At 52.6% G+C, this 13,103-nt stretch overlaps 1 protein-coding gene across 9 annotated transcripts in view; it reads left to right on the top strand.

Annotated features, from left to right (window-relative positions):
• Positions 1-13,103, top strand: part of TNS3 (tensin 3) — a 224,337-nt gene that overhangs the window by 63,489 nt on the left and 147,745 nt on the right. For 5 of the 9 annotated variants that reach the window (XM_027124073.1, XM_027124071.1, XM_027124068.1 and 2 more), the window contains one exon: positions 9,103-9,141. The exons of 2 other annotated variants lie outside the window; for them this stretch is intronic. The gene's annotated coding sequence lies outside the window, so the exon portion shown is untranslated. Of the gene's footprint in view, positions 1-5,430; positions 5,496-9,102; positions 9,142-13,103 lie in introns of all 9 variants that reach the window. 2 more of the 9 variants (XM_027124064.1, XM_027124065.1) reach the window with 1 other exon arrangement.

The raw sequence follows: 13,103 nt of genomic DNA, 5'->3' as shown, positions 1-13,103 counted from the left end.
CAGCTGTCACAAATTCTTGCTTGGCGACATCATCTGTGAGGGGAGGGGCGCCTGAGCCTAGGCATTGCTCAAGTTTCCCAGAATACCTTTTGAAATCCTGGGAGCAGGTGTTTTTGTGACTTCATGAGTGGCGGGGCTCCGTGCTTTCTGGGAGGACACTTGATGTTTGCTGAATCCTGCGATCGATCGTGGTGCTCGCACGCTGTGCAGGTTGCCCCTGCCTGCGGTCACAGCTCTGCTCCAGGACCTGACTCAGATCCCAAAGGCAGTTGCAGCAGGGTTTTAGTTTTAATTAATAACACAGTGACTGGAATATGTGTATAGTGTCTCAAGGTGACTTTTGAAGAGCTGCAGTCATTTAAATGTGTATATTCGGGAAGGTTCCTTCAAAAACAGCGCTTCCAAAAAAAATAAATAAAAACAAGCAAAAAAAACCCCAGCGCTTCCTGCACCGTCATCTTCGGCCAGTGCATCTTGTGGTCCTTTCTAGAGAGACCACTTGGGTGAGGCCCCCGTGACAAATTAGCCATTGCCCTGCTTCCCCGTCATCTGTAGGACTTAGGGGGGACGGGAGGAACGATCGCGGTAATGTTTTGGAATGTTTTTAGCGCATTGATCCTAGTTAATTATTGGAGCCGCCTTGCGAAGGGGACTTAGTCACGCAGGAAATGATCAGACGCGGTCAGGCAAGCGTGCTCACTGAGGCCGGAGATGGACAGGCCCCTGCCCACAGGGCGTCGGGAGCGTGGTACCATCTGACCCACGCAGCTGGACTCTGATGACAGAGCAGGGGCACCCAGGACTGCAGGGCCCGGCGATCCAAAGCAGACGTCACTCTTGTGATGCGAGTAACCAAGGTGTGTGTGTGTTTGTCCTGGGTCAGACAGCAGGGCGGGAGCCCGGCCGTGGAGGGTGCCTTGTGCGGCCTGGGACACCTTGCAGAGGAAGAGCTGTCCTGGGGCCAGGCTGCTGCGGGCACCTGTCCCTCAAATATAAACAAAATCAAGAAAAAGCGCTCAGTGACGATTTCCCTCCCTCCTCTCTGAGTGTGAGTGACTGGATTTGCTGGTTCATGAAATTCTGTAATAGGTGATTATTTCCCTGCACCTGCAGTCTTTTGGGGAGAATAGAAGCAGAAAATGGAAATTTCCACACGTAGCTGTTGGAAGCAGCTCCGAAAGCCACGAGAGCCAGCGGAGAAGGGGCCCTGGGACCTGGGTCTGTGTTCTGATGGCCCCGTGGCATCTCTGTGACCCTGGGTGTCCCCCTCTACGAATAGGAGTAAAGCAGCGTGTCCTGCCGGCCCTGGCCCACGCTCTAGGTGCTGCAGTGTGTGCTCCATGCATTGGCAGACGGTCCTCACGGCGCCCTCCTTCCGTGCCCATGCCCTCTGTTCTGGGGCCTAGCGTGCGGTCTCCAAAGGGGCAGGTTCCAGGAGGTTCCTGGAGGTTTTGGGGGTGCGCTCCAGCTCTGGCCGGCGACACGTCCCGCCCGGTAGAGGAGGTGCAAGCCAGCTCTTGTTCTCCAAGGTCACCTCTCTGCTGCCCTTTCCCTCTGTTGTCCCCAAGCACTACGTTCAGGCTGGGAGAGGTGACCGAACCCTGCACGACTTCATTGTCCCCTGTTCCCTGTGGGGAGGACACGCTGGTGGGCCTTGGGGACCTCTGCAGGCCTTGTGCTCAGGGCGCTGGCTTTGGACCCATTCCCACCGTACCTCTGGACACCCTGTGCCTCACGGCAGTACCATCGACCCGCTCCCTGCCTCTGAACATGTGTGTCTGTGGACAGCACCGACACCTGGGTGAGGGCCCCCGAGGACAGAGGGCCAGCACTGAGATCAGAACCCGCAATGTGGCTCGCCCACTTCTGGTGATGACCAGCGTGTGTTTGGAGGTGTTTCACGCGGGTTTGTGTCGGCATCTTTGAGCCTCTCATTTGAAATCGCTTACAGTTGTACACGAAGAAGGACATTTCTAATCAAGTTGCTGGTTTTGTTTTTGTGTAGCTACTTCTGGAGGATAGGTTTCATATTAAAAAAAAAAACCAGTTCTTTTACATTTTTAGCAGCAGGATGGAAATAATCAACTACACATTTGAGTCGCCAGCTTCACGTTTTAATTTGTAAAGGTAAACTCCAGTTGCACCCTGTGCTTTGTTTTTTCTCTAGCAAAGCTATTTATTTTGAGCAGGGATTCAGGAAGTGCTTGCCTCCCATTTTCCTTCAAGTACAGAAATAGCTCCTGGGATGCCCTCTGGTCACCTCTGGGTGCAGCCAGCACGGTTCATTTTTGTGTGTTTCTAGGCATTTTGACTCAGGCCTTCTCATGTGCCCTGTGTATCTCTGCACCTTTCAACTCCTGAGTCCCCCAGGAACTTCTGGAGCTGGCAGGCCTCCCTTCTGTTCTAACAGAGCTGAGTACTGGGCTCTGGGCTGTCAGCCTCCCCTTTCCCTGCTCAGACCATCTTTAGGATAAACTCACAATAGCTCCTTTTTGGAGGGTAGGAGGTAGACGGTCTGAGTGTCTCGTACAGGCTATGAAGTTAGAAATTCTGATTCCAGAGTCTTTATCTAGAACCTTTTGTCCTTTTAGAGGTTTTCTCCTTTACTTTTTTTTTTTAAAGCATTTTAAAAAATATTAATTAATTAATTTCTTTTTGGCTGCATTAGGTGTTCGTTGCTGCGCACAGGCTTTCTCTAGTTGTGCCGAGTGGGGGCTACTCTTCATTGCGGTGCGGGGGCTGCTCACTGTGGTGGCTTCTGTTGTTGGGGAAAACGGGCTCTAGGCATGCAGGCTGCAGTAGTTGCAGCACGTGGGCTCAGTAGTTGTGGCTCGTGGGCTCTAGAGAGTGGGCTCAGTAGTTGTGGCGCATGGGCTTAGTTGCTCCACGGCATGTGGAATCTTCCCGGACCAGAGACTGAACCCATGTCCCCTGCATTGGCAGGCGGATTCTTAACCACTGCGCCACCAGGGAAGTCCCTCCTTTACTTTTTTTTTGGGGGGGGGTACGCGGGCCTCTCACCGTTGTGGCCTCTCCCGTTGCGGAGCACAGGCTCTGGACGCGCAGGCTCAGCAGCCATGGCTCACGGGCCCAGCCACTCCGCGGCACGTGGGATCTTCCCAGACCAGGGCACGAACCCATGTCCCCTGCATTATAATATTTATAATAAATGGGGTCATAGAAATAATTGAACTTTTATCTTTACTCAATCATCTGTGATGGGCACATAAAACACCTTGCTACTTTGTTGATCACTATGAAAAATGCAAGAAGTAAAAGCTGTACATGATCCAAGATAAAGGTGATGATAAAGTTTCTGTCCCTTGAGGAAAGGCCCCACCCTCCTCCCACCAGGCTGCTGCTCCGTGCAGAGATGAGGGAAGTGTCACCCTCCCCCCCATTAGTGTGACGTCCCCATGGCCGGTGTGTCCGTACCCGTTCCTCCAGCTCCTGGCTCAGAGCCCGAGATGGAGAAGATGGCCTGTGACTTAACAGGCTGATGTGGGAAAGAAAGTGCTTCAGTCTTGATCTCCCTGTGAGTTTCCTTTGTAAAGAATCACCTTTGCAAAGATAAAACAGAGGTAAACTTTACTGCAGAGTTTGCACAGTCTGTGTTAGAATTCAAATTACTGTGCTGAAGTGATTTTATTTAATGATGCAACGTGTGCACAGAGCGATGCCTTTATACTTGACGTAGCTCAGCAGACCGCCTGGCATCCCCCCTGCGAGCAAGTCGGCTCACCCCGTCTTCTCCCCGTTTGCTCATTTTGCACTTCCGTGCTGGAGGACCATTCTGCCTTTGCACGTGTGTGCAGTTACAGGATGCACTTTGATAACTATTAGCTGCTGCTTATCCACCCTTCCAAGATCCTGGCGTGAATCGGATCTGCTCAGGCCGGCTTGATGCCAAACTGGAGGGATTCAGCTGTGGGCAGAGTTAAGTAAATGGCAGGAGGAGAGACCAAGCCAGGGACTTTTGTGGTAGTGGCTGAACATGTGGTACGTGCCACACGCTCTAGGGCACTGATGTCTGGGCTTCCGTGGAGCTCGTTCACAGGACTCAGCAGAATTGGGATCCCCGATGGTTCAAGAGGTTGTACTCTGATTTATCTCTACTCTGTGCACACAGTGATAGGCAGGGCACCAGGGATGCATGCGTGTTTTTGGAGAAGCTGGTGAGAAAACATCACTCTTTATATGGCTTTGTCCATAGTAAAATTTAATAAGAAGCAATGGCAGCACAGCTGAGCTCATCGTTCCGTGGTACTCATGAGAAGGGAAGCAAATCTCCGTAAGGCACGCGGAGACCTGAGCTGTAGTCTCTCTCCAGGATTAACCTCTAGAAGCAGGTAGAGGTGCCCCCGCGGGCTGTCAGAAGCGGCCTCACCCCTCCAGAGAAAGAGCTTCGCCGCAGACAAAGCACCATGGTTCCCCCCGGGAAGTGAAGTGCAGGGCTGGGCTTTTGTAGTGTGTACCCACACGCACACTCACACACTCAGTTACACAGACACGGTCACGTAGACACACACACAACGCTCACACTCACCTTCTACCCTTCCTCCCCCTCACACGCACTCACCCACACTTCCATCCCCCAGGGGCACAGTCACTTCTGGTGCAGGGCCCCCTTGTCCCTCCTCTGTCCTGCTCACCTGTCCACCCGCTGGCTTCGGGAGAGGTTGCTGATATCGACAGGCGGCAGGCGCCACGTCGCCAGGTGTGCTGGGCACGGCCCTGTTTGCTTGTGGTTGCCCTTGGTAACGGTGACTCGGCCCTACCTGGAGCCCAGACAGGCCAGGCCTCCGGGGCCTCCTCTGGGGCCACCTTAGTCACTAGTGGGCACTGGCTCTGCCTCCTGCCCTGTCCCTCCCACATCCTGTGTCCCCCCCCTGCTCCCGGGCTCCTTCCGGTGAGAAAGGGGATCCGTTTGTATCAGGAGAGGAATGTGGAGTTTGACCTCTGTGGCCGCCGCGTCTCCTCCCTGGAAGGATCCGTGGCCTGGCCTCTTTGGGACTCAGCACCCCGGGGCACTGACGGGACGCTCACCAGCTACCCGGGTTGTGCGGGGGCCGGGGAGAAGGACCTGTGGGTGCCCTGGCCCAGTTGTGACTGAGCTGCAGGCATCCCCCGGGGGGGTTGCCCTGCCGGAGGTGACGCAGCCCTGTTCCGCTGCCACTGGCTCAGGACACCTCACAGAGCAGGCAAGGGGCTCGGCGAGGGGGGGCACTGCCAGATCCCTCTGAAAAAACGCGCTGGCCATGCCCTCAGGGAGCTGTGGGCCTGCTCGGTTTTCAGCTCCATCAGTGAGATGGGACTGGCCCTGCAGAGGCCGAATGCTAAGGCGGCACCAGCTCCTTCACGCTGAGGATGACCAAGGCCACCCGCAAATGACCCAGAGCCCCTGTCTTTCCTTTTGTCAAACGAAAATAGAAGACCCAGACGGTCCCGTGAGGGATGCGATCAGAGGACGCCCTGGAGATGGGGAGAGAAAGCAGGTGAGCCTGCACCGCCCTCGCTGGTCCGACCTGAACCCGGGACAGCAGCCCTCGGCATGGTTACCTGGTAGCTCCATCCCGAGGACGTGCAGCCCCCGAGGGGGAAAGCAGGCGGGGCTGCAGAGCCGAGGGGCGGTGGAGCGCCTGCAGCCACGTGGGCTCCAGCACTGGAGGTAGCCCCTCCGGAGAAGCCGTGCGCTTCTGTCTCTCTGGCCAGGCTGCACGGCGCTTACGTTCTCTGATGCCGAGCAGGGTGGTCCACGTGAGAACATGCTGTGTCCTGACCATGATTGCTCCGTGGTGCTGCCAGACCGTGGTCAGCTGCTTCCCTCTTTCTTATTTGAAGGGAGGAAATAGGAAATGTACGTGAAGAATCTCATCTGTTTTCATGTAGTTCCCATCCTGGGATTTTGGTTTGAAGGGACACGTGTCAGTGTGTCCACCTGATGACGATCTTTACTAAAGTGGGTGTTTGCAGTTCTTGATGTAAACATTAGTGTTCTCTGTACGTTCTCTGTTGCTTCCCCCCGCCACCCCCCACCATCCCTTTTTCTCTGAGTTGGTACTTCTTAGGCATTTTCATTTGCAAGTTCATTCTAACTCAAGGTCCTTCCTCAGACATTTGCTGTCTGCATTTCACAGCAGCGTGTAAAAACAAGACAGTAGGGCTTGTAATCGGTTCCCTGGACCAGAGGCTCTTTTCTGGCAGGAACGCAGAGAGTTGCCGCTTGACATTTGCTCCCCTGAACTGGGGAGCCCCGCTCACCGCACCCCACGCCACAGCTCACTTCCCAATGAAGAGTACAGTTTATGCAGTGTGTGTTAGCCAGTGTCTCCTTCCTGAGGACTTGTCCATTTTTCTACTAATGTATTGCCGTGAAGGCCAGCGAGCGCCTGGCAACACAAGGCACTCAGTATAAATGAGAAGATTGGGGTGTGGACTGCACAGCGCTTAGTGATGTCAGCCACAGATGGGGCTTATTGTGGTGGTCCCGGGAGGTGGGACTGGGAGAGCCCCAGAGCACAGAGCTCTCTCTCGTTTTCTGGAGGACATTCTGGGGCCATGCCAGGTGGTCGGTGTCATTGCACTTCATGCGGCTCTGGGGACACGGGAGGTGCAGGACACGCCTGGCTTCTGGACTGTCTTTCTAGTGGTTGCTCTTTTTAAAACTCAAGTTTCTGATACTGCATACGGCTTTTGCTTTTGTTCTCTTATTTTTTTGCGGTACGTGGGTCTCTCACTGCTGTGGCCTTTCCCGTTGCGGAGCACAGGCTCCGGACGTGCAGGCTCAGCGGCCATGGCTCACGGGCCCAGCCGCTCTGCGGCATGTGGGATCTTCCCGGACTGGGGCACGAACCCGTGTCCCCTGCATTGGCAGGCGACTCTCAACCACTGCGCCACCAGGGAAGCCCTGCTTTTGTTCTCTTAACAAGCACATCTTCTAGACAATGAATAAAAAATAATTAATGGACTTTAATTTTTAGGCCAGTATCAGATGGACAGAAAAATTAGACAAGTAGTATAGAGAGTTAACCTATACCCATTTTCCTCCCTCATAATTTCCCCTATTATTAATATGTTGCATTAGCGTGGTGCATTTGTTATACTTGATGAGCCAATATTGATACATTATTAACCAAAGTCCATAATTTACATGGTGCTATACATTCTAGGATTTGAACGAATGTATAGTGACACACACCCACCATTACAGCACCACAAAGAAGAGTTTTTCTGCCCTAAGGCTTCTCCGTGCTCCACATCTCATCCCTCTCCCGATACCTGGCATCCACTGACCTTTTTACTGTCCCCATAGTTTGCCTTTTCCAGAATGTCACAAAGTTGGAATCATACAGTATGCCGCCTTTTCAGATTGGCTTCTTTCATTTCGCAAGTAGGTATTTAAGCTTCTTCCATATCGTTTCATGGCCTGACAGCTCACTTCCTTCTATTGCTGGATTAGTATTCCATTGCTTGGAATACAGATAACGATTTGTCAAAGGCAGGAGCTCTGGTGGCTTGCACACTTCTCACCAGTGTGTCAAGCATGTAGTGAAGCCCCAGGACACAAGCCTGCACCACGTGAAGACTGTACACAGGGGAAAATTAATCACCGTGCTCCATGACCACAGGGGCTCCTTGTCTGACTGCCAGCACCATCCTACGTGCATCTGTGTGTAGCTCCCTCTATTTCCAAAGACTGTTCCTGCTTCCTAAGAATTCTCAGTGTAAAGTGAAGCAGCTCTGAGCTCAGCGATTCTGGACAGTGAGAGCGGCTGCTAAGTGTATGCTAGGTAGGGGGGAAGAAGATGGGGTGCCAGGAGAGAGGGCCCCTGTCCCAGACGAGAACATGAGTCAGAATCCTGGTGGAGTAATAATATGACCCAGACAAATGACTGAGTGTGTATCACGCTCCTTAAGGAACTTTGTAAGACAAGCTGAGGACTATATATAGTTACCATGGCAAGAACCAAGGTTGCACTGCTGCCCACTGCAACCCACGAGGACAATTAGTCAGATCCCTGGGCGTTCTCCTGCCATCACACATTTTTAGAAAACTCTTTGAGGATGGGGCTACACGTGGTCCGGAGGGAGGAGAGCCAGGACGCAGCTATGGGCAGCTGAATCCTGCTTGCAGGTGCCAGGATCGTGGCCTTCCAGAACTGCAGGAAGCAGGTCTGATTCCCTCACCTGCCGACAGCCCTTTCTGCTCAGGGAGGGCACCGTGTTCCCCGGAGGAGAAGCTGCCCTGTGTCAGCCCCTGTTCTCAGTGCCACAAGCTCTTACAACTTCCAGTTCTCCAATGGGGAAACCGAGGCCCAGAGCAATTAGAGCCCAAGGGCCCATGGCGAGGAAGTGGTGGAGCGGAAGTCCTACCCAAGACGGGGTCTCCAGAGCTGGGGTCTTTATCTCCACTGGGTCTGTTGTCCCAGGTGCCTGTAACTGTGTTTCTTCTGACGTGATTGCAGCTGTGGCCTCATCACATTGGCCTGTGTGTCTTTCTTAACGTGCTTACGTCTGCAGGGGCCCGGGGTGGAGTCCAAGGGACTCCTCCCCACTGTCTGATCACTAAGCTCCAGCCTAGAGTGAAATGTCCACATTTAGACTCTGGTTTTGGTTCCGCTTGTGGAAATAGTTCTAGAAAAGGCAATCTGTTTTGTAGAGAACGCGAGCCCTGAGCGTGTTTGTGAGGTCCTGGGGCAGCTGGAAGACCCCCCCAGGCAGAGCCCCCGGCTCCCTCTCCTGGCCCCCGTTCCCCCTGCTACCTGGTGAGGAGGGGCTCGCCCTAGTCAGAAGTTCCCAGCCTGGGAGTCTGCTCCGTCTTCCACATTAAAGATGACGTCCTGTATTTATGAGCGATGGACATTTCTCTTGGGGAGAGGCTCCGTGGTTTTCATGACATTCTCTGAAAAGCACGCGGACTTTACAAAAGTGAACAAAAATCTGGACTCTGTAAACGCTAGGTCTTTTTTGTCTTGAGATGCGAAACTTTGTGTGGATGTGGTCAGAGGTAGTTTCAGGTTTGGGAGCCTCGCTTGATCACGATGCTGCGTTTTTTTTTTCTTGAGAGAACCCACCTGTTTACCGTATTTCTTCTCCCTTTAGGTGGTGAGTCCCCACTGTGCTCAAGTCCACCTGGAACAGGTAAGTCCCTGGCATTTCCTTGGGGCCCTTCCTGCCGTGCCCTCTTTGGGGAGTCTCCCGACCCCTCCAGGATCCTCTCCCTCTGTTTGAGCTGTAGCGTTTGTTCACAGAGCTCTGTAGGGACCCTGGACCACCTTGCAGTAGCTGTTTGCACACTTTCCTTAAGATGAGTGAATCATACACTCCTTTGTAAGAACTACCTTTCCCAGCAGCGATAATTACTTCAGGGATTCATTTCCCTGAGCCCGAGTTTCCCCTGTTGTAGTGCAAAGATGCTCCTCGTTCATTTTCTTAGTGATAGAGAAGTGGGCAAAGTGTCCAGGGTGTCCGTGGAGGGCACGATGCAGTGGCTTTGGAGCAGAGGCTCTGACCGATGCCTGCTTTCTATCAGATTGAAGGTAAACTCCGTGATAACACTTTCACTTTGGCAGATCTTTATTCTTGTCTGCTCTTTAAATGGATATGTTCCTTGAATGTCATTGTGCCGCTGGGTGTTTTCTTTGCCCCCCACCTCCTTACCAACCCTTGGAGGGGGTTGAGCCTGGTGTTAATGACGTAGCAGCAGCTTGCGGGACACCTGGCGCAGCGCACTTTCGGGACAACAGGATGCCGACAGCCCTCTTATTGCAAATTGGAAGTGACTCACTGTGCGGGGAGTGTGTGCCTTTCCCAGCCTCACCTGTGAGGAGAGGAGACAGGTGTGCCCCGGCGCCTTCTCCAGGATATCTACTAGGTGCGTCCTCTGTGCTTCCCAGGCTGGACGCGGCACCTTGCCCTTGGCCCCGGTTTCGCCGTATACAGAATCCAAAGTCCTGGTGGGGATTTCGCCCACCTTCCTGCTTCCTGTGCCTCTGATGGCGCGGGTGCCCTGCACCTGCTAAAGCTATGCTCTGTGAGAGTCTTTGCCGGGTAAGGCACCTCTGTGACCACCTGGGGTGTTGGGGACACAGGAATCAAGGAATCTTCATGTGGTTGTCATGCTCTGAACCCTTGGATGTTTGCCCCATGCTCGTTTTCCTAGGCCTTTTCTGGTAGCAGATCCTCTGTTTTATTGCGATGCCTTAAAAAGTGGGTGTGAAGTTCGACTAAAAATGGCAGGCAGTGGGGCTGAGAAAAAGGTCTGGGAGGCAAACCTCCCTTTGTAAATGTTAACTGAGCGGCTGAAACGTGCAAACAGGCCTCCGAGATTCCTGGAAGCCAGTGTAAAAAGGAAACCACATTATTGGCATGTGCCTTATCGGCAAGGAGGGAAAAGGCAACTCAGTGGAGAAAGTGCCACGTGGGAAGTTATGCAGGGTGTTGACTGCGTCTGGGAAAGGTGCTGAACCACAGCTGCACAGAAATGCTCCAGCCTGTGCCCAGATCGAGATGAATTATTGTTTTAGAGGGACATCGGATACAAGCTTTGAAGGGCAGCTTATCAAACCCGTTGGCATTATGTGGCCGTACCCATTGGCATGGCGTTTAGAAACAGGCAAGGGGACCCAATACTTTATTGCCTGTTTGGGTCATACCTGTGGGACTTGCACAGAACGTGGTCTACTGAGCTGTACAGTGGATGCATCACTGTTTTTCTAGGTAACCATGATCGTTAGTGATGGGAGAGGTGGTCAGGCTCTGTAAGACTGAGTCATGTGTATGTTCTAGATGTTTCTATAGATCTACAGACATGTTCACATGCATGTATAGCACAGGATATAGCAGCGATTATCTGGGGCTAGAGTCAGGTCGGGGTCCCACACGGGCTGTGACAACAGGAGAGCGGAGTGACCTTGAACTGAGCCCTCTTGCTTCTGGGCTCCACTTCCCTGTTCGGTACAGTGGGGATACGACCCCCTTCCTCGCAGCTCGCTGATAAGGATGGGATGAAATAACGTGTGAAGATTCTTAACTCCGGCTCTGGCACAAGGAAAGTACACAGTGAGCGGGGAAAAGCCTTATTTGTTGTTCGGTGAATTCAAGAGGGCGATAACAGGTCTCAGTTCCCGTAGCCTTTGCTGTTTGTGTTTTGTTTTTGATGGTTGTTCTCTTGCCGTCTGCTGGGAGAGAACCAGTTCGATCGGTTCCAGAGCGTGCCCTCTGCTGCGGGAGGGTGATGGCCCCTGGACAGGCACTTCTAAGACCTTGATTCTTGCCATCCCTCATTTGGAGGCTTAGAGGAACTCAGTAAGCCCGTGGAAAAGAGCCTGTGGTCAGGCTGTAGGTGGCGTGAGAGCGTCCAGCTGGTGGTCGGTGGACTGACTGCGGGATCTTTCCACAACACAGGCCTCGTGGAGCTCTGTACTTGGCCTGACAGCTTTTTTTTGACGTCGGGGCAGTGTTTGTTTTTCCATTTTATCTTTGCCTTTCCACTGCTACCCAAGGGAGTGGATTCATATCAGGGCACCAACGGAAACTCTCTCCCAGGTGCCAGTGCAGCTTTCGCTGGGACGCTGTGAGTCCACGTGTATGAGTCGCACCCACGGGCAGCACACAGCCACCTCCCCAGAGCATCCAGCCCTACGGAAGCCCCGCGCTGCTTTGCGTCTGAGAGGTGCATTCTCTTCAGAGCAGCCGCCGTCCTTGAAAGAGGCCGTGTGTCTGCCTTTCAGCCTCCGGGGCCACGTGCGGGAGGCGGTTAGGGCAGTGCTGGCCTCCCGAGGACGCAGGTGCAGGCCCTCACCTGGCGGCTGGCACGCACACACCCATTGTTTGGCTGGGCCATTGTGGTCTCTCCCACTGGAGAGGAGGTTGTCTAAGAATAGCTTCTGAAATTTGAGTCAGCTGTTTACTGAACTCAGATGGCTTTATTTCTCCTTGTTTAATTAAAGTGAAGGCAATGGGTGGTTTCTGTCAAAGGTGACCTTAGGAATCAGATTACACTGTCTGAGGCTGGAGGTTCCAACCTGGGTTCTGACAGCTACACCTTTGTATTGGCGTGTATGTATGCGTGTGCAAGTGCGTGTGTGTGTGTGTGTGTGTGTGTGTGTGTGTTGGGACTTTGTTCAATGTCATTTGCTTAAACTCACAAAGTCAGAGGAAGTGGTGATGAACGATGAGGTTAACACGAGGGCAGCATGACTGTTGAGGACACATGCCCATGCGCATGTGCTGTCAGTGTCACATTTCCCACCAGTGGCTGCATGACAGCGTCTCTCAAAAGGATTGCATTATTTCAGAAAGAATGCCTACCAAATTGGTTAACTGGAAGTTTGAGACAGAGGGAAAGGAATCTACTCTGATGACATTCCCTTTATTTTATTGCAATTTGGTAACAACTACACATTTCAAGGTTTCTATCTGTCAGATATTGATTTGTAAAGAAGTGTTACTGCAGCTCCTGGAAGCTTGGTCCCTCCTGCTGGCTCCTTTCCACAGCAGGCTCTCTGTACGAATTTCACGTCCTCGTCTATAAGTGCAGGTCTTCGACTGGATGCTGGTTATTCCTGCTTATAGGTTGTTTCCACCCCAATAGTAAACGTTCAGAAGCGTAGACATGGATCTGCCTACCACAGCAGAGTCTTAGCTGAGCGATAGATAGATGCTGTTTTCTGAAAGTCACAAACGCATGTACACGTGTGCACGCACACACACGTTGGGACGCACAGCTGCCCCTTCAGAGGCTGTATATCTCATAAGAACATATTTGACCAGAATCACAGTGATATTAATTTGTTTCAGGCCAACAGAGACGTGCAAATTTCCTTTGCTCTTTAATCTCTCTGATCTTTAGGAAGTAGAGAAAAAGTCTCAAGAATCCTGTTGGATCAGAGTCCAAGTCTTCCACTCGGTCAAGAGAACCAAACTTAACATCTATGTTTTTGGTAAAAGCCGGGTGAGACCCAGAGATAAAAGTATAAACGATGCTGCATTCCCGGAGTTTAACCTTGAAACTAAGTCATCTGATAGCTGTGCTCCAAGTAACCTGTCTACACAGGGATGGGTCATCTGAGGAGCCCTGTGGATGATCATTGAAGGGGCCT

This window comes from Aethalodelphis obliquidens, unplaced genomic scaffold (genome assembly GCF_003676395.1).
Source record: "Aethalodelphis obliquidens isolate GAN/ISIS:26980383/991018 unplaced genomic scaffold, ASM367639v1 scaffold27, whole genome shotgun sequence".
Classification (NCBI taxonomy): Eukaryota; Metazoa; Chordata; class Mammalia; order Artiodactyla; family Delphinidae; genus Aethalodelphis; species Aethalodelphis obliquidens.
This window is presented reverse-complemented; position numbering and strand designations above follow the sequence as displayed.